Source organism: Carcharodon carcharias, chromosome 3 (genome assembly GCF_017639515.1).
Source record: "Carcharodon carcharias isolate sCarCar2 chromosome 3, sCarCar2.pri, whole genome shotgun sequence".
NCBI classification, from domain to species: Eukaryota; Metazoa; Chordata; class Chondrichthyes; order Lamniformes; family Lamnidae; genus Carcharodon; species Carcharodon carcharias.
In genome coordinates this window covers 35,894,555-35,913,607 of record NC_054469.1, presented here as the reverse complement: position 1 = coordinate 35,913,607, position 19,053 = coordinate 35,894,555, and positions in this window count along the sequence as shown.

The window sequence follows — 19,053 nt, the reverse complement described above, 5'->3', positions numbered from 1 at the left end:
GGAGGGGTTCAGGGCTGGAGGAGGTTACAGAGATAGGGAGGGTTGTAGGGGCTGGAGGAGGTTACAGAGATAGGGAGGGTTGTAGGGGCTGGAGGAGGTTACAGAGATAGGGAGGGTTGTAGGGGCTGGAGGTAGTGACAGATAGGGAGGGTTGTAGGGGCTGAAGGAGGTTACAGAGATAGGGAGGGTTGTAGGGGCTGGAGGAGGTTACAGAGATAGGGAGGGTTGTAGGGGCTGGAGGAGGTTACAGAGATAGGGAGTATTGTAGGGGCTGGAGGAGGTTACAGAGACAGGGAGGGGTGTAGGGGCTGGAGGAGGTTACAGAGATAGGGAGGGGTGTAGGGGCTGGAGTAGGTTACAGAGACAGGGAGGGTTGTAGGGGCTGGAGGAGTTACAGAGACAGGGAGGGTTGTAGGGGCTGGAGGATGTTACAGAGATAGGGAGGGGTTCAGGGCTGGAGGAGGTTACAGAGATAGGGAGGGTTGTAGGGGCTGGAGGAGGTTACAGAGATAGGGAGGGTTGTAGGGGCTGGAGGAGGTTACAGAGATAGGGAGGGTTGTAGGGGCTGGAGGTAGTGACAGAGATAGGGAGGGTTGTAGGGGCTGAAGGAGGTTACAGAGATAGGGAGGGTTGTAGGGGCTGGAGGAGGGTACAGAGATAGGGAGTGGTGTTGGGGCTGGAGGAGGTTACAGAGATAGGGAGGGTTGTAGGGGCTGGAGGAGGTTGCAGAGATAGGGAGGGGTGTAGGGGCTGGAGGAGGATACAGAGATAGGGAGGGTTTTAGGGGCTGGAGGAGGTTACAGAGATAGGGAGTGGTGTTGGGGCTGGAGGAGGTTACAGAGACAGGGAGGGTTGCAGGGGCTGGAGGAGGTTGCAGAGATAGGGAGAGGTGTAGGGGCTGGAGGAGGATACAGAGATAGGGAGGGGTGTAGGGGCTGGTCCCAAACTGAGTTGGGCAGTGACTTGTTACCTGCCAATGACCCAGTCAGCAGGGGCCAGAATCACTGACTCCCCTCACACCAACCTTATCCCCCCCCCACTCAGCCCCCTGGCCCCCTGAAACCATCTCCCGCTGCCTTTCGATGGCTCACAATACCAGCCCACGGGAGGCATCACAATGAAAACACCGATGATTGATTTCTGAGGGAGGGAGGGGGTTGATGGAGGAGGGGGAGTGCGGGGAGCAGGGGATGAGGAGGATCTGTAGCAGGGCAGTGGGAATGGGAATCCATTCCAGTGAACAAGAGGACACCACAGGGCATAGCTGGTCAAGCGAACACTCCCCAAAGGATCCACAGCCTCGGGGACTGGGAGTGAGCAACGCACAGTACACCCCCCTCAAGGTAAATTGTCTCTCTCCATCCCAGTACGACAGTGCGGGGCTCCCTCAGCACTAACCCTCCGACAGCGCGGCACTCCCTCAGCACTAACCCTCCGACAGTGCGGCACTCCCTCAGCAATGACCCTCCGACAGTGCGGCACTCCCTCAGCACTGACCCTCCGACAGTGCGGCACTCCCTCAGCACTGACCCTCCGACAGTGCGGCACTCCCTCAGCACTGACCTTCCGACAGTGCGGTGCTGCCCCAGCACTGACCCTCCGACAGTGCGGTGCTCTCTCAGCACCGACCCTCCGACAGTGCGGCACTCCCTCAGCACCGACCCTCCGACAGTGCGGCACTCCCTCAGCACCGACCCTCCGACAGTGCGGCACTCCCTCAGCACCGACCCTCCGACAGTGCGGCACTCCCTCAGCACTGACCCTCCGACAGTGCGGTGCTGCCCCAGCACTGACCCTCCAACAGTGCGGCGCTCCCTCAGCACTGGCCCTCCGACAGTGCGGCACTCCTTCAGCACCGACCCTCCGACAGTGCGGCACTTCCTCAGCACCGACCCTCCGACAGTGCGGTGCTGCCCCAGCACTGACCCTCCGACAGTGTGGCGCTCCCTCAGCACCGACCCTCCGACAGTGCGGCACTCCCTCAGCACCGACCCTCCGACAGTGCGCTGCTCCTTCAGCACTGACCCTCAATATTTGATAAATTCCAATCCACTGGGACTGATCTGCTGCTATTAATTATTTTAAATTGCTCACACTTATTAGCCCCATAGCTACCTTCTACTTCTGGAATGCAATTTGGATCTTATACTGTGAAGACAGACGCAAAATATTTTTTCCATATCTCTGCCATTTCCTCATTCCCCCTTGATAATTTCTCGCGTCCCTGCCTCTAAGGAACCAACATTCACTTTAGCTACTCTCCTTTTTTACATACTTGTGCAAGCTGATGCTTGGTGATGATAGAATGGGAGATTGTGAGAAATCCTCAGGCCCTAAGTCTTCATCTCTCTCTCTCTTTCTCTCCATTTTACCTATGGCTATTGTCCCTCTAAGGCTATTCTGTGATTCAACCAAGTTTCAAATATACCTCCCTCCTAAATGGGGCCAGAGTCTACATGTATATTGATGACATTCAACTGTATCTCTCCACCACCCTCTTAAACCCCTTTACTGCTTCTGTGCTGTTAAATTACTCATCTGAAATTCGATCTCAGATGAGCTGCTGAGTCATCCAGTTAAACATAGGGAAGACCACTAGAAACCTTTTACCCTTACCATGGACACTATCTCCCTCCCAACTGTTTTCTGATGCCAAATCGCACTGTTTGCAACTTTGGCATCCTATTTGACCATGAGCTGAGCTTCCCACTCCCTATCTTCTTCATCATAAGGATATCCATATCAGTAGCTCAAAGGCCTATTACTATTCTCAGCCCATCGGGTTCCAAAACCTTTACTATGCCTTTTTTGTTCATTTGCTCAAAGGATGTGGGCATCACTGGCTAGGCCAGCATTTATTGCCCCATAGGGCATTTATCTAAAGTCACATGGAGGCCAAACCAGGTAAGGGCAGCAGATTTCCTTCCTGAAAGGACATTAGTGAACCAGATGGGTTTTTAACCATATGGGTTTCATGGCCATAATCAAACTTTTTTTTAAATTCCAGATTAAAAAAAAATTGAATTCAAGTTTCACAATCAGCCATGGTGGGATATGAACTGAGGTCCCCAGGCTACTAGTTTAGTGACAGTACCACTATGCCACTACCTCCCTCTCTAAACTCATCTATTCCAATGCTTTTCTGGGTCAACCTTCCATCTGTTGTCCTCTATACACTTCAGCTTATCCGAAGCTCTGCTACCTGTATTTATCCTGTGCTTGCCCATCATTTTGTTATCTGCAACCAAATATAAAATTCAAATATAAGTATGAATATAAACAAATATAAATTTGAATGTAATCAAATATAAAATTCAAATCTATATCCAAATATAAATTCAGATGTAAAATTCAAATATCAAATAATAAAAGCTCTGAAGAAGGGTCATACAGGCTCGGAACGTTAACTCTGTTTCTCTCTCCACAGATGCTGCCAGACGTGCTGAATTTTTCCAGCATTTCTGTTTTTGTACAAAATTCCTATCCTTGCATTTAAATCCGTCTAAGCCCACACTCCTTCCTAGCCCTGTTATGTGCTCCAGTGCTAAAATTGTTCCTCTGTCAAGCCCTCCCTACCCGTTACCCAACCATTGCTGCCTGTTCCTTTAGCTGTAAAGGCCACATATTCTCTTCCTGCACCTCTCTACTTTTCTTGTCTTCTTCGAAACCTTCCTCAAAACCCACATTTGGCCAGTCCCTTGCAACGTCTCCTCCTTTGGTTTGGCACCTTTAGTTTTCCCTAAATGTATAATGCCTTGAGTTATGGATGAGATTAAAGGCCTTCAAATAAATTAGCTATTGGTGCAAAAGTTATCGTTCCCATCGGGTGGCTTTGAGACTAATTTAAGTATATGTTTTAGCTAGAAATGTGTGTGTCATAGGCCAGAATTTTGACATCGATGTGGGGGGGTGGGCCCAACATGCCGACTATAAAAGGACGCGCGGTGAAGTCGGGCGTGCGTCCCGACATCACTGCTCACCATTGCGATATTTCGGTGGGCGCGCGTGTTCTGAGCTTCGATGCCTGCCCACCATTAATTAACGGGCCACTTAAGGCCCTTGAGGCATTAATGCACCCAGATTTTTCAGAGCCCGTGCGATTTTCAGACCGTTGCACAGGTGCAACAGGCAGGTGGGTGGGCCACATTTTTAAAAACCTCATCATGGGCGGGATAAGAGGGGTGAGTGGGCTCGCGAAAGCCATTTGTTAGTCATTTGCTTTTTAAACTTAATGCTACTTGCTTGTGTGAACTGGAGAACTTCAAATCTCTTCAGAGCTGCTTGTACAGGAATAACAGGTCAGGACTCTGGAGTAAACATCATCCTTGGGGCCTTGCAGGTTTCAGGCAGCCTTCCCTTACCCTGGGAATGGGGGGGGGGGGCTGAACTCTCCACTGGAGGCACCTCCTCTGAGGAGAAAGAGAGGGACAGAAGGGGGAGGAGGCCAGGAGTCCATATTCAGTCTCCAGGAGAGCCACCTTTGGGAGGACAGGTGCAGGCACAAGGGGTGCAGGGCCAACAGGAAGTGCAAGGCAGAAGGGGCCACAGAAGATGCCACTATCCTGCTGCCAGCGTTTACAGGCGGACAAGCAGCTACCTCAGTATGTCTGAGGTCTAGTGCCAAAGGAGGCTTCATCTCTCAGTTCCTCCATATGTCAGATGATAGGCCCTGAGATCAGCTCCAACTGTGTGGGTGGGCACCCCATGCCAGTGGCGTTGAAGGTCACAGCTGCCCTCAACTTCTTTGCCTCTGATTCTTTCCAAGGCGCGGTGGGTGATCTTTGTGGTGTCTCACAATCAGCTGTTCACACTCACACTTGTGTCAAGCTGGTGACAGATACTCTATTCAGGCGCCTTTCATTGGCTTTCATTCACTACCGTTGGGATTAGGCCAGCCAGGCAGGGCGAGCCAGAGGCTTTGCTGTGACTGCTGGGTTCCCCCGCGTGCAATTGACTGCACTCATGTGGCCATCAAGGCGCCAGTGGGTGAACCGGGAGCCTTCATCAACAGGAAGGGCTTTCACTCCATGAACATGCAGATAGTGTGTGACCATAGGATGCAGATTCTGCAAGCCTGTGTCAGGTACTCGGGCAACTCCCATGACGCCTACATCCTGAGGTATTCCCAGGTGCCGAGGCTCTTCAGTGCTCCAGCCTGGCTGGATGGATGGCTGCTGGGTGATGAGGGCTATCCCCTCAAAAGGTGGCTCATAACGCCTCTCCACCATCCAAGAACAGAAGCTGAGCAGCGGTACAATAGGAGCCACGGCTCCACAAGGGCTGTGGTAGAGAGAACCATTGGTCTTCTCAAGATGCGCTTCCGATGCCTGGACCATTCAGGGGGTGCAGTCCAATACCCCCCAGATCGTGTGTCACTGATAGTGGTTGCATGCTGTGCTCTCCACAATCTGGCATTGGAAAACAAGGACACAGTGGAGGAAGAAGATGTAGACGCAGATGCTCTGGCTGCACACGATGAGTCCAGTAGTGAGTCTGAGGATGAGCACACTCAGGACAACGCTGAGGGGGTAGACACTGACCTGGGCAACCTCCAAGGAGGCAGGGACACCCGAAGGCTTTGATTCAATGATCCTTCAGCTAGCCCACCACAGATGGACCTCCAACACATGCCAGGGCTGCAGGCTCCATACTCAATAACAGAGCAACATTTGCCTGGTTAGGAACAATAACTATTGGGTGACCGCTTTGCGGAACACCTTCGGTCTGTCCGCAAGCATGACCCAGACCTCCCTGTCACTTGCCATTTCAACACACCACCCTGCTCTCATGCCCACATGTCCGTCCTTGGCCTGCTGCAATGTTCCAGTGAAGCTCAATGCAAACTGGAGGGAACAGCACCTCATCTTCCAACTAGGCACTTTACAGCCTTCCGGACTGAATATTGAGTTCAACAATTTTAGATCATGAACTCTCTCCCCCATCCCCTCCCCCTTTTCGATCCCCCTTTTTCCAATAATTTATACATATTTTTCTTTTTCCACCTATTTTCATTATTTTTAAATGTATTTCCATGCATTGTTTTATCTCTGCCTTTTAGCCTATTTCGATCCTTTCCCCCCACCCCACCCCCACTAGGGCTATCTGTACCTTTATTATCACATTCCTTAGATAATATCACCATCTTCAACACCTCTTTGTCCTTTTGTCTGTGACATCTTTTGGTTATCTCCACCTATCACTGGCCCTCTATCCAGCTCTACCTGTCGCGCCCCCCCCGCCCCCCAAACTAGCCTATATTTCACCTCTTTTCTATTTTTCCTTAGTTCTGTTGAAGAGTCACACGGACTCTGTATTCCTCTCTGCAGATGCTGTCAGACCTGCTGAGTTTTTCCAGGTATTGTTATTTTTGTTTTTGTTTAGGAACAATAACTATGTGCCTTGTCACTAAAGCTCAGTGACAAACAAGTCACTCATAACATCATGGGTTCCCGTGCACCTGCGGCAGTAATGAAGCACCCAGAGGCTTGTTGAGAACTGAAACATTTAATGATTTCATACTGCAGAACAGAAATGAAAGTACATTAAAAGGCGTTGAGCAGCTCACCGAATGAAAAGCAACTAACTCGGGGGCAAAAGAAAACCTCCAATGATAAGCCCGTGGTGTTCCTAAACTGATTTATGCTTATGTTTGCAGGTGCTACGTCTGGGTGCTGCCTCCTTGCTGGCACTGGCAATGGAGACATCCTGATCACTCTGCTGTCCTGTTGGCCTTGATAACCTTGGTGGGCGTCCTCTGGCCTGATGAGCCTTTGCTGGCCCTGTTTGGGAGAGAATGGGCAGAGGCATAACTGGCATCTCCCCAGTTGCCACAGCCTCATCGGATGCCACGGTCACTGGCAGAGGGGTGAAGGAGCAGCTGCAGTAATCCAGAGCACCCTGACATGAGCCCGCAGAGACAACAAGCAGCTCATGCACTAACCTGAGGTCGCTTTGGACCTCCCTGCTCACCATTGGTGGATGGGCACCTAGCTGGAATATTGGGTGCCCAATCCATCTCCCACATTGACACTGAGGTAAGGTCAATGCTGCTGCAAGGGCTGGCTTGAGCGCATCCCCAGGTAGCCCTGATTGTTCTCCTGGAGGAGCCTCTCCATGAAAGTTGCCACTCTCTCCATGGAAGAAGCATTGTGCTCAGCCATGAGGGTCATTGAATTGCTGATGCTCCGCATGGACTACTCCATCACGGAGACCATGGCACACATTGCCCCATGTATCTCCGCCAGATCCTCCTGCAAACCCTGCTGGACTTCCAGCATCTGCTGCTTCAGGGACGACTCCAGAGGCCCATCATCAACCACCGACTGAGCATGTTCCCGGTCCCGTGCAGTCGTCTAACTGCCAGAGCCACGGGCACTCTTTATCTCCGTCTGCACCTCAAGCGAGTGCGAAGTGCCCTCACCACTGTGCCCCGGGACACTAGCCGACAGTCTTATCCCCACCAAGATGCTGGTATCTGCGTTGCTGCCTGCCTGGCTGAGATGGTGTGATGCTGGCGCATGTATATCTTCAGGGCCTTCAGGTGTCAGTGGCGGGTCCTGTGCCTGCTCAGTCCGGGTGTGCTCCAGTGAGGCTGAAAGGAAGAATTGATTAGTTGAAGTCATTACACTGTTAACGTTCATGCCTGGCACCCGGATCCGGATGTGCTCCTCCTTCCATTATCAACGGGGATCCCATGTTGGATGCTGAATTCATAATACAGTCACCAGTGGAATGTTTGCAATGACAGACATTGTGACCTCAGTGCATGGCACTCTTACCTTCCACTGGCACCCCAATCTCACCGCTGCCGGTAGACCTGGGTGCATGGTGCCTCTCCAGATCAAGAGCCTCCTGCTCGTATCTGGTGAGTGTGAGTAGGTGAGCCTGCCCCCCACTACTCCGCATCCATTCGATGTTATTGTGGGCTGTCTTCTCCTGAAAGGAGAGAGGAGCATTGATTAGTCCACCCTGTACCTGCAGCGCCATTACAGCCTTGCCATCCCCACCTGAGTGAAACATTGCAGAGCTCATCTGATTCGTGACCCTGGAGCCGCTGTACACTCACTCCAAGCAGCCAAGGCTGACCCTCTCCATCACATTTGCCACTCACACTGTAAGACCTTCCAAACCAAGGCGCACTACCACCTGGAAGGACAAGGCAGCAGATGGATGGCTGCCCCGCCACCTGGAAGTTCCCCTCCGAGTCAGTCAGCATCCTGACTTTGAAATGTTTTGGCGTTCCACCACTGCGCCTAGGTACAGATCCTGGAGCTCACCCCCAAAACAGTGCCGTGGGTGTAACTGCACCTCATGCAGCGGATACAGAAGCAGCTCAGCACCACCACTTCAGGGGTAACTAGGCACGGGCAATAAATGCTGGTCCAGCCAGCGAAAGCCACATGTCATGAATGAATGAATGCACTAACTAAATTCAGAGTTGGGGGTGAGGGGCGGGGCCAGGGTGTCAACCTAACTGCTGTGCTAAGTGACCCAGGCCAACACGTTACACACCCTTACTGATTACAAGAGGTCATTGAACTGCTTGCGGCGCTGAACCCATGTGCGTCGCACCACATTGTGGGAGCTGACCCCTTCTGCCACTCCCTTCCAGGCACGTTTCATCATGTTGGTGGCTCCTCCTCCCATCCCTTGGCACTATTTCAAGGAGGGCAACGAGGCACTCATCTGGAAATCTCGGGGCGCACTGTCCCGCCGACCTGCCCTCTTCCTTGGTCTGCTCTCTGAGAGCGCTCTTCGGAACCCTTCTAGGTGCCATTGTTGCCAGCCTTTGGAAGGCTGCCTGCGCGGTTTAAACAGGCCGCCAGGTTGCCATTGGACCCGGCAGTCATTGGAATCCTGCCACTGCCCGCCCCCTCCTGCCATTCTTGGGAGTTGCGATTCACGCTGGGCGGGCTTTAATCGCCCGCAATCGGCTCCGCGCCCACTCCCGCACAGGCTGTAAATTCTCCCCATAGTTTCCCTGTTTGAGGCTTTATTAACAACATATGCTACATACAGTTATTGGGTGTGGAATGTGAGAGTTTTATGCTGAGGGACAAAAGAACAAAAATAGCCTAGTGATGATACATTTTTGTTGATAAACTACAGCAGCTATAGTGAATCGCACACTTTTATAATTTTGTATTGCTCATCTCTAATTTCTCTAGAGGAGAATGGACTTGGATTCTCATAAACATAGTGAATTGCACACTTAATGAATTTGGACTTCCACAGATACTGTCCCTTACACAGTGTTATTAATGCACTTAACTTGCCACAGATGCATTGAATTACACATTTGTTAATACAATTGATCGACTCCCAAAGTGAATTACACATTTTCATGAATGCTGTTGGATTTACACAGATGTGGTGAATTACATTTCCATTAATACACTCCATGGACTAAGAGATACAGTGAGTCGCACTTTTTGGCCTGAATTCTACCATCGGGGTGCGCCTGAAGTTGGCACAGCTGGAAGCGGATGTAAAACCGGCTCCTGGCCGAGATCGCAATACGAGTGCGATCTTACGCTGTGTGGCCAATTAAGGGGGAGGCTGAGCATGCTGTTTTGAAGCTATCCAAGAACAGTACTGGTGTGCAGTCATGGCCTCATTGCCTAGTGGTCATGGAAGGTGGGAGGTCAAGTCAGGTGGGCACTCTGCCCCCTCATTCTTCAGATGAGGGCCAAGGAATGCTGTTCGAGGAGGTCAGTGCCAGCTGGCATATCTTAATGCTCAGGGATGGCAAGAGAACGCTGCCCCACCTGATGAAGAAGGCCTGGACAGAGGTCGCTGCCCAGGTCATTGGGCACGATGTGGTGCGCCGCGTGTGGCTTCAGTGTTGCAAAAGTTTCAATGATCTTCCGTGGTCAGCAAGGGTAAGTGCAGAGGTGGCATGGACTTGTGCCGAGAACTTTAGTCGGCTGTCCACTGCTCAGAACATTCAGGGGTCTAAGGGTGTGTATGCCAGCTGGCACTTAAGCCTGCCCTGCCAAGGCTGGGATGTCAGCATAACTGGCCTCAGTGCATTGCAGGGTGAGATGTGCCAAAGTGACATGGCCCGCCTAATGCCCAGATGGTGGGGAACCAGGAAGGGACCTTCAGGGAGGTGGAGCAATAATGAGGCTTTCTATTTTTCCCTATCAGAAGAGCAGTCATAACACTGCAGGGCACTGTAGAACATGTGGAATGGTGCCAAATCTGTGCATCCTCACAAAGCACGAAAGCAATGCACTAGAGCCGGAATGCTGCTGCCCAGCTCGCTCCTCTGGTCACAGTGAGGCGGGGATCTCAGATGAAGGTAAGAGTGCAGGCAACAGATGCATGTATGGTGGGTACTGGAAACATAATGGGCTCCTCTCATATCCTGTCATAGCCAGAGAGCTCATTGAATCTCCAATGCAGATGGTACCAGGCAGCAGGTCTCCACTGTCTCCTCAGCCTGCCTAGCACACATAGTGATTATGATGATTGAATGTACTAATCTTTTGCCTTCCTCCTGCAGATGTGGCATCCGCAGGAGCCACTGGTGACCCTGAGGACCCCCCATTGAGCTCCGAGGAAAACATCCACCTGCACCAGCATCACTCCATCTTTCTGAACCAGGCACCAGCGCAGCTACTCACATGTCGGTGGGCATTAGGTATTCGGCTTCGTGGGTAATGCAGAGCGGTGAGGGCACATCACACTTGCATGAGGAGCTGGCAGAGACAGAGAGGTCCCAGGGAGTCAGCAATGGGAGAACAGCTGGAGACCAGGACCATGCTGCATCTGAGGCAGATGATGAGCCTCTGGAGTTGTCCATCAGGTGGTAGATGCTGGATGTCCAGCAGGATGCATGGGGGGATTTGGCAGAGATCCCTGAGGGTAGGCATGCCATGGTCTCGTCATGGAGGAGTCCATGCTGAGCATGAGTCCTGCATTGACCCTCAACACCGAGTGCACAGCCTCCTCCATTGAGAGAATGGCGACTCTCATGGAGAGGCAGCTTCAGGAGCAGACTCAGGGGTATCTGGGGTTGCACTTGGACCTGCAAGCCCTCACACAGGCAATGACCTCAGGAGGTCACTGCCAGTGTGAGAGATGGACGAGATACCTAGTCCCCCTGCTTGGTTGCCATCCATCAATGGTGAGCAGGGAGGTGCAAATGCACCTCACGCTGGCGGACGAGCTGCCTGTCGTTTCTGTAGGCTTCTCTCAGGGCACTCGGCGGCCAAAGGACAAAGGCCAATGTCATCAGGGCCACCAGGACAGCAGAGTCAGCAGCAGACTGCCTCCAACATCACTGTCAGCGAGGGGGGGGCGGGGGGGGGGGCACCAAAATGTACCTTGAGTACAACAGGGCCATGTCACAGGTGACATTATTTGTGTTAATTATTTTGACTTTCATGTTAAGGATGGACACTGTTCGTTCTTTGTGAAATAACAAACATTTATTTGACTTAAATGGGCTGAGTGAGCTTGATGGTTTGAATAGGTGCCAGATGCAGCACAGGCTTGTAAAAGATGTATAGTGCTGGCGTTATGTGTTGGGTTCTCATTTATTGATTGTTAGCAAAGGAGACAGTGTCATTGGCTTGCTGAGGCATCGCTGCCTTGGATGCCCAGCTGAAGGTTCGCTGGATCAAAGCATCCCTGGTGTCCCTACCTCCATGAAGGTTTCTGTCCTCTGTTTTGAGGTCCTCACCCTATGCCTCCCCAAGCTCTTCCTCTGAGCCATCATGAGTCATTCTCCATGGACTGTGGAGCTGCCCCACTTTCCTCAGCCTCCAGTGGGTACCCCCTTGCTAGAGCCAGGTTGTGCAGGGCGCAGCATGTGATGTCTATGAGGGAGGCACGCTCTGGAGGATACTGCTTGCTGCCTCTGATTGGTCCAGGCATCTGAAGCGCATGTTCAGCATCCCAATGGTCCTCTTCACCACCGCCCTTGTGGAGGCATGACTCCTGTTTTATCTCTCCTCAGCCTCAGCTCTTGGGTGATGGAGTAGGGTAATCAGTCACCTCTCCAAGGGATTGCCCTTGTCACCCAGGGGCCATCCATCAACTCGTGCAGGAGCCATGAACAGCCTTGGTATCTGTGAGTACTGCAAGACGTAAGTATTGTGTGAGCTCCCAGGGTAACAGGCACAAACTGTGGTCACAGATGATCTGAACATTCATTGAGTGGAACCTCTTTCTGTTTAAAAAAGCTCCGGGCTCATCTGCTGGCACCAGGATGGCTACCTGAGTCCAATCTATTACACCCTGGATGAGGGGGGAACCCAGCCATTGCAGCGAGGCCTCGTGCTGTCTCCGCCTGGCTCCTTTCGTCTATCCGGAAATGGATGAACGTGCGCCGTGTCTAAAGATAGCATCAGTCACGAGCTTGACACAACTGTGTGCAGCTGATTGAGAAACGCTGCACAAATCCCCCACTGAACCCTGAAAAGAACTGGAGGCATAGAAGTTGAGGGCCACTGTGACCTTCAAAGCCACCGGAATGTGGCGTTGGCCATCGCAGTTGGAGGCGATTTCCGGACCTATCAGGTGACATATTGCTGCCACTTTCTCCCTGGAGAGGCGAGTCCTCTTGCGGCACGGGACCTCGGACATCTGGAGGTAGTTGGAGCAGTGCCCGAACACTCTAGGCACTGGGTAGTGGCGTCTTCGGCATGGCCTTCTGCCTTGGCCTCCCTGCTGGCCCAGCACCAACTGGCTACCTGGCCTCCTCTCCCTCCTGCCTCTCTCTTCCTCTTAAGAGGAGGTTCCACTGGTGGAATACACTATCCCCATTAGATGGGATGCAGAGGAGCAGTGCCTTGAAAATGAAGGAGTACGGTGCTGCAATGCTCAGGGGAACCTCCCAGGGAAGATAAGGACTTGTATTGCTAGGGATTGGAGTTTAAAAATAGGGAACTCTTGTTACAACTGTACAGGGTGTTGGTGAGGCCGCACCTGGAATACTGTGTACAGTTTTGATTCCCGTATTTAAGAAAGGATATATTGGCATTGGAGGCAGTTCAAAAGAGATTCGCTAGGCTGATTCCTGGGGTGAAGGGGTTGACTTATCAAGAACAGCTAAACAGGTTAAGCCTTTATTCATTAGAGTTTAGAAGAATGAGGGGTGATCTTATTGAAATGTACAAGATTCTGAGGGGGATTGACAGGGTAGATGTTGAGAAGATGTTTCCACTAGTGGGGGAATCTCAAACTAGGGGACACAGTTCCAGAATAAGGGGGCACTCATTTAAAATTGAAATGCAAAGGAATTTCTTCCCTCAGAGGGTAGTGAATGTCTGGAATTCTCTACCCCAGAGAGTGTAGAGGCTAGATCACTGAAAGTATTTAAAGAGCAGGTAGATACATTTTTGAAATATCAGGGAGTTGAGGGCTGTGATGAGCTTGCACGAAAGAGGAGTTGAGGCCTGGGGCAGATCAGCTATGACCTTACTGAATGGCAGGGCAGGCTTGAGGGGCTGAATGGCCTACTCCCTCTCCTAGTTCTTATGTTCTTATGTTTTTTGATGCAACAAAAAGGAACAAAGCCAAGCATTTTAATTTAGATTCATCTGACCTTAGGCTGAAATTTTCAAGTAATTTATTGCTCCGTGATTGGCCTCAATAATTTGGAAGTAACTACAATTACTTTAAATTCCAGTGGGAGTTCTTAAACAGAGGCCATAAAGGACCAGGCCAGATTAGCCGTTAAACATTGCACTTGTGCTCCAGTTGGCCATGGGCAATCTGTTAGTTTGTTTCACTAATTTTCAGCCGAATATGATGACCCATGTGAGGGATTTCAATGCTGGAGATCTGAAAATATTTGCGCTCCTTGTCAGCAAGCATTAGGTACTCCAAAGCACATTATAGGAAAATGAGATGCGGATTGAAGAACAGAGAAATTGAAGCAGAAGTAGGACACATGACTTCTTGAGCCTGCTCTGCCTTACAATAAGACCATGGCTGAACTTGTGCTGCACCTTCCCACCCTGTGCCCATATCCCTTGGTTCCCTTAGTGCCCAAAAATCTATCAATGTCAGGCTTGAATATACACATCCACCGAGCATCCACAGCCCTCTGGGGTAGAGAATTCTAAAGATTCATAACCCTTAAAGTTTTCTCCAGCATGCCCAATGCCATATCTTAATGTTTTTATTTCCATTTCTTGACCAGCTGTCCTAACTGAATGAGATGGCAAATTAGTACCAACTTGGAACTTAATTTAGAAGGCTCATTTCTCATAGCTGACATAGAAAGGAGGCCTTTATCCATCAAGCTGGCTTTGATTTAATCCTGGATCTCTTGATGAACATGCACATTTATCAAAATAAGTAAAGTAAAATAGCTCCTAGAAATCTTGACTGCAGCATGGGGCTGAAATCCAAGTATGCTAATTGGTTTTATTGGGGAGGTATTTTTTTTACTGAACTTTCTCTCCTCATCGCCTGAAGATGTTTCTTCTTACTGGATTATGTTATTATAGTTACCCTGTGGTATCCCTCTGAAGTGGCTATTATGTAAAACACTGAATGTAGACTGCCGAGTTGACTATGATCCTGAGCTGCATTTGCTCATCCCAAATTGCCCTTGTTGAAAGGGCATTTAAGAGTCAACTACATTGCTGTGGATCTGGAGTAAGGACAGCAGATTTCCTTCCCTAAAGGACTTTAGTGAACCAGATGGGTTTTTACGACAATCAGCAATGGCTTCATGGTCATCATCAGACTTTTAATTCCAGATTTTATTGAATTCAGATTTCACCAACTGCTACGGTGGGATTCAAACCCAACTCATTACCCTGGGATGTCTGGAATACTAGGGAGAGACAATACCACTATGCCACTGCCTCACCTATGCTGAGTTAGCTGATACCAGCAAGAGTGCTACAATTAGCTGAGTACCTAGGGTATAAAATCAACTAAAGTTCACTATTCTGATCCTCAATGTGAAGACTACATGTCATTATTCCAGTGAGGCAGCGGTATAGCGGCATTGTCACTCCCAAGTATTCCAGATACCCCAGGGTAATGGGTTTGAATCCCATCATGGCAGATGGTGAAATCTGAATCCAATAAAAATCTGGAATTAAAAGTCTAATGATGACCATTAAACCACTGAAACCATTATTGTTAAAAACCCATCTAGTTTACTAATGCCCTTTACAGAAGGAAATCTGATCCAGATCCACAGCAATGTGGTTGACTCATAAATGCCCTTTAATTCAACAAGGGCAATTTGGGATGGGCAATAAATGCCTAGCCAGGGACACCCACATCCAATGCATTAAAAAAAAGTAGATTGAGGGTTGCATCTGGGATGTTCTGATTTGCTGAGTCAGTCCATTGATGGTTTTATAAATGTTGGTTTTATTTTTTCTAAAAGCTAGAGTCAAAGGAGCAGGTTAATAGAAGGATGGTCACTTGTTTATTTTCTAGCTGTTTCAATTTGATCCAATTTGACTGTGAACTCATCTGTAATTTTTTTGCCTCTGGGTGTGTACGAAGATGTCCCATGTGTGTGACAGTGAAGTAGATTGGTCCCTGAGGAGGAAATTTCACTTGTTAACAAAATAAACAAACTGTCACAATTTCACTCTCCTAAACTAAATTTTGATGCTCAAGTGTTTGTATATGTTAAATTCTCTTTTAAGACTGAGAGTGCTTAGTTTCATGGGGACTTAATTCACCCACTCAATGGAGATAATTGTACACATTAATTGTGTGCTAGGAGGCATTTTTATTGGCTAGCATTAAATGTGGTTGCTAAGTTTAGCTCACTATAGATAAATTGTTCCTTGAAGTTAACTAATGCAATGCATCTTAATGCATTGATTTGGCTGTTACATTGTTTTTGTTCTTTAAGTAATTATCATAGGAAATTGTTAAAACATTTACATCTTCTTCATTTGTACATGGCATTAATTTCCCATAAAGCATCAGAGGGAGCCAACTGAGTTCAAAGAGCTAACAGATACAGAACATCAAGAGGAACACAGCAAAATGGGTGTGGCATTACTTTCTTTGCTAGGCACTGAGGAGCAGCAACAGTTGGGGATTTGAGGATATAGGAGGTGGATCTTCAGGAAAGTAGCATGAGAACAACGGATTTTCTTCTGACTCCTACCTCAATAAAAAACATTATTGAGTTGGCTGCAAAACAGCTTAGACCCAAAAATTGACCTGTATTAGCTCTTGAAATAAGACCCGCACCATATATGGAAGAGCACTAATGGCCATCCTGAGATCTGCTTGGCTGCCTTCAAAGTTTGAGAGAAGATCCAGGTCGCTTAACTCAAACAGTGCTGGGTGATTGGCTCAGTTATGTGCAACACTGAGAAATGCGTTTTGGCTTAAGCTGCTGGTCATTTCGTCCGAGCAGCCCGTGCAACTGTTTCAGTCCTGATGCTCTGCCTCTTTTCATAGACAGAATATCTTGTGCTGATAATTCCAGTCACTAAAGTAATGAGCACAGAGTTGTTTCTATGCATTACCTTGGGGATGCTACTAAAAGCATACTTCAGTAATCTGGGTTATTGAAGATATCCTCAAGGTCAGAGGGAATTAGGACTCACTTACGAGAGTAATTTGAATTAAGAATAGCAAAAGTACAGAGTAAATAGGGTAGAAAACACCCAAAAACTTAAGTTTCTTCTCTTCTGCCTCAAAGTTTTATAATGTCTGTGGTCTCTGTGGGTTGTGCTGCAGGTGGATTGTAAATGGAATGCATCTGCTTACTGCTTTTTATTGCAATTCGTTCCTTTTATTATTGTGGAATATATAAAACTGTTCACTTTTCTATTATAATCCATTGAAACATTCTCCTGTAATAATAAATTTAAGGCAGGTTCAGGATTTGAATTTGCTTTAAAAGTCTGAAAATGTAAAGCTGGCATCAGTCAAAGTGACTATATGGGTGTTGTTGTAAAACCCCAAATGATTCACTAAGGTTTTGGGGCAGTGCATGTCCGATCATAAGAACTTGCTACGTAAATATTTGTTTTCACATGTCTCCTCTGCCCTTTTGCAGAGTATTATTTAAATGGTGATAGATTGGGAAATATTGCTGTACAAAGGGACCTGGGCGTCCTTGTACACCAATCGCTGAAAGCAAGCATGCAGGTGCAGCAATCATTTAAGAAGGCAAATGGCACATTTGCCTTCATAGCAAGAGGACTTGAGTACAGGAGCAAGGATGTCTTACTGCAGCTGTACAGGGCCTTGGTGAGACCACACATGAAGTGTGCAATTTTGATCTTACTTTTTAAGGATGTACTTGTCATAGAGGGAGTCCAGCGAAGATTCACAAGATTGATTCCTGGGATGACAGGATTGTCGTATGAGGAGAGATTGGGCCAACTCGACCTGTATTCACTGGAGTTTAGAAGAATGAGAGGGGATCTCATTGAAACGAATAAAATTCTGACAGCACTGGACAGACTGGATGAAAGGATGATGTTTCCTCCGACTGGGGGGTGGGGGGGTCTTGAACAAGGGGTCACAGTCTCAGGATACAGTATAGGTGACTTAGGACTGAGATGAGGAGAAACTTCTTCACTCAGAAGATGGTGAACCTGTGGAATTCTCTACCACAGAAGGCTGTGGAGGCCAAGTTACTGAATAGATTTAAGGAAGAAATAGATTTCTAGACTCTAAATGAGTCAAGCAGTTTGGGGAGAGAGTGGGAGTGTGGCATTGAGAGAGGATCAGCCATGATCATGTTGAATGGCGGAAAAGAGTTGAAAGGCCGAATTATCCACTCCTGCTCCTATTTTTTATGTTTCTGTGCCTTTTATAGAAAGACTCCTGCTGCTCTTTCTTGGTGCAGCCTAAATGTAACTCCAATCCCAGACTAATATTGTTGATTCTTAACAGCCCTCTGAAGTGGTCTAGCAAGCCTATCAAACTGTTACCTGCAGTTCAAGAAGAGAGCCCACCATCACCTTCTCAGGACAATTTTGGATGGGCAATAAGGGATGTCCCTATCAGCGGTGCCAATTGAGTTAATAAAAAGGACTGCTAATTTGCATGTAAGCAACGGTGAGAGTCTTGTATAACCTTGAAGAGATTCAGCCTGTTCAATCACACAATTAAAGCACAGGATTTCTTCATTCATAGGCCATCTTTCAATTTGTGGACGAGGTGATTGAATGCACTTGAATGTGACTTCACTGCATCTGCATAGTTCAGAATAAACAGGTATATTTAACCATTTCAGACCAGGCTAACACTTGGGGTTGAAACAGTCACAAGACAGTGTATAGGTCAGTGGAGGGTAAAGCTGCTCATCCTCACTGTGAAGTTCGGTACCAAATAAGATTTTGTTAAAATTGATAATATGTGGCTAATATGAATAGCAGAGGCAGTGGGTTGAAAAAGATTGTTACAGATCTCTGTGAATCTCCAACATTTTACTTCTAAATGGGCAAGAGTTATGAACTTGCCATGGCTAGTGGTGTCACCCCTTCAGGATGGGCCTGGAGTCTCCATAAATACAAGAATAATCTCCAGGACACTGCTACGAACAGCCATGGAGAAAATTCATGGGAGCTTTTTAAAAAATAAATTCTTTAACTCTTGGGTGTCTCAAGAATACAAGAATAATCTCCAGGACACTGCTACGAACAGCCATGGAGAAAATTCACGGGAGCTTTTTAAAAAATAAATTCTTTAACTCTTGGGTGTCTCAAGATATCGAAAGTGGAAAAAGTGTCTGCTTGACCAACAGTCAAAAACCATCCAGTTGCAAAATGAAGAGTTTTGGCTTTTGAATTGGCACAGGAAGGTGGAGCACTGTAAGGATGGACACACCTGGTGAACCAATGGTTGGAGAATGGAGCCAAAATAGTTGGAGACAGGCAGTCATTTGATGAATACGTTCGGCCAGAGTTGCCAACTCTAAACTTGATGCCCCTCTCCTCCAGCATTTTGGGTTTTAGCATATAATTACAAGAAAACATCAGTCACAGATACACTGCAGTAAATTAATGAAAGCCCCACAGAGAGAGAGAGAGAAAGCACTCTGAAAATGCACACTGGGGACATAATTAAATGCTAATGGGACTCAGACAGTGA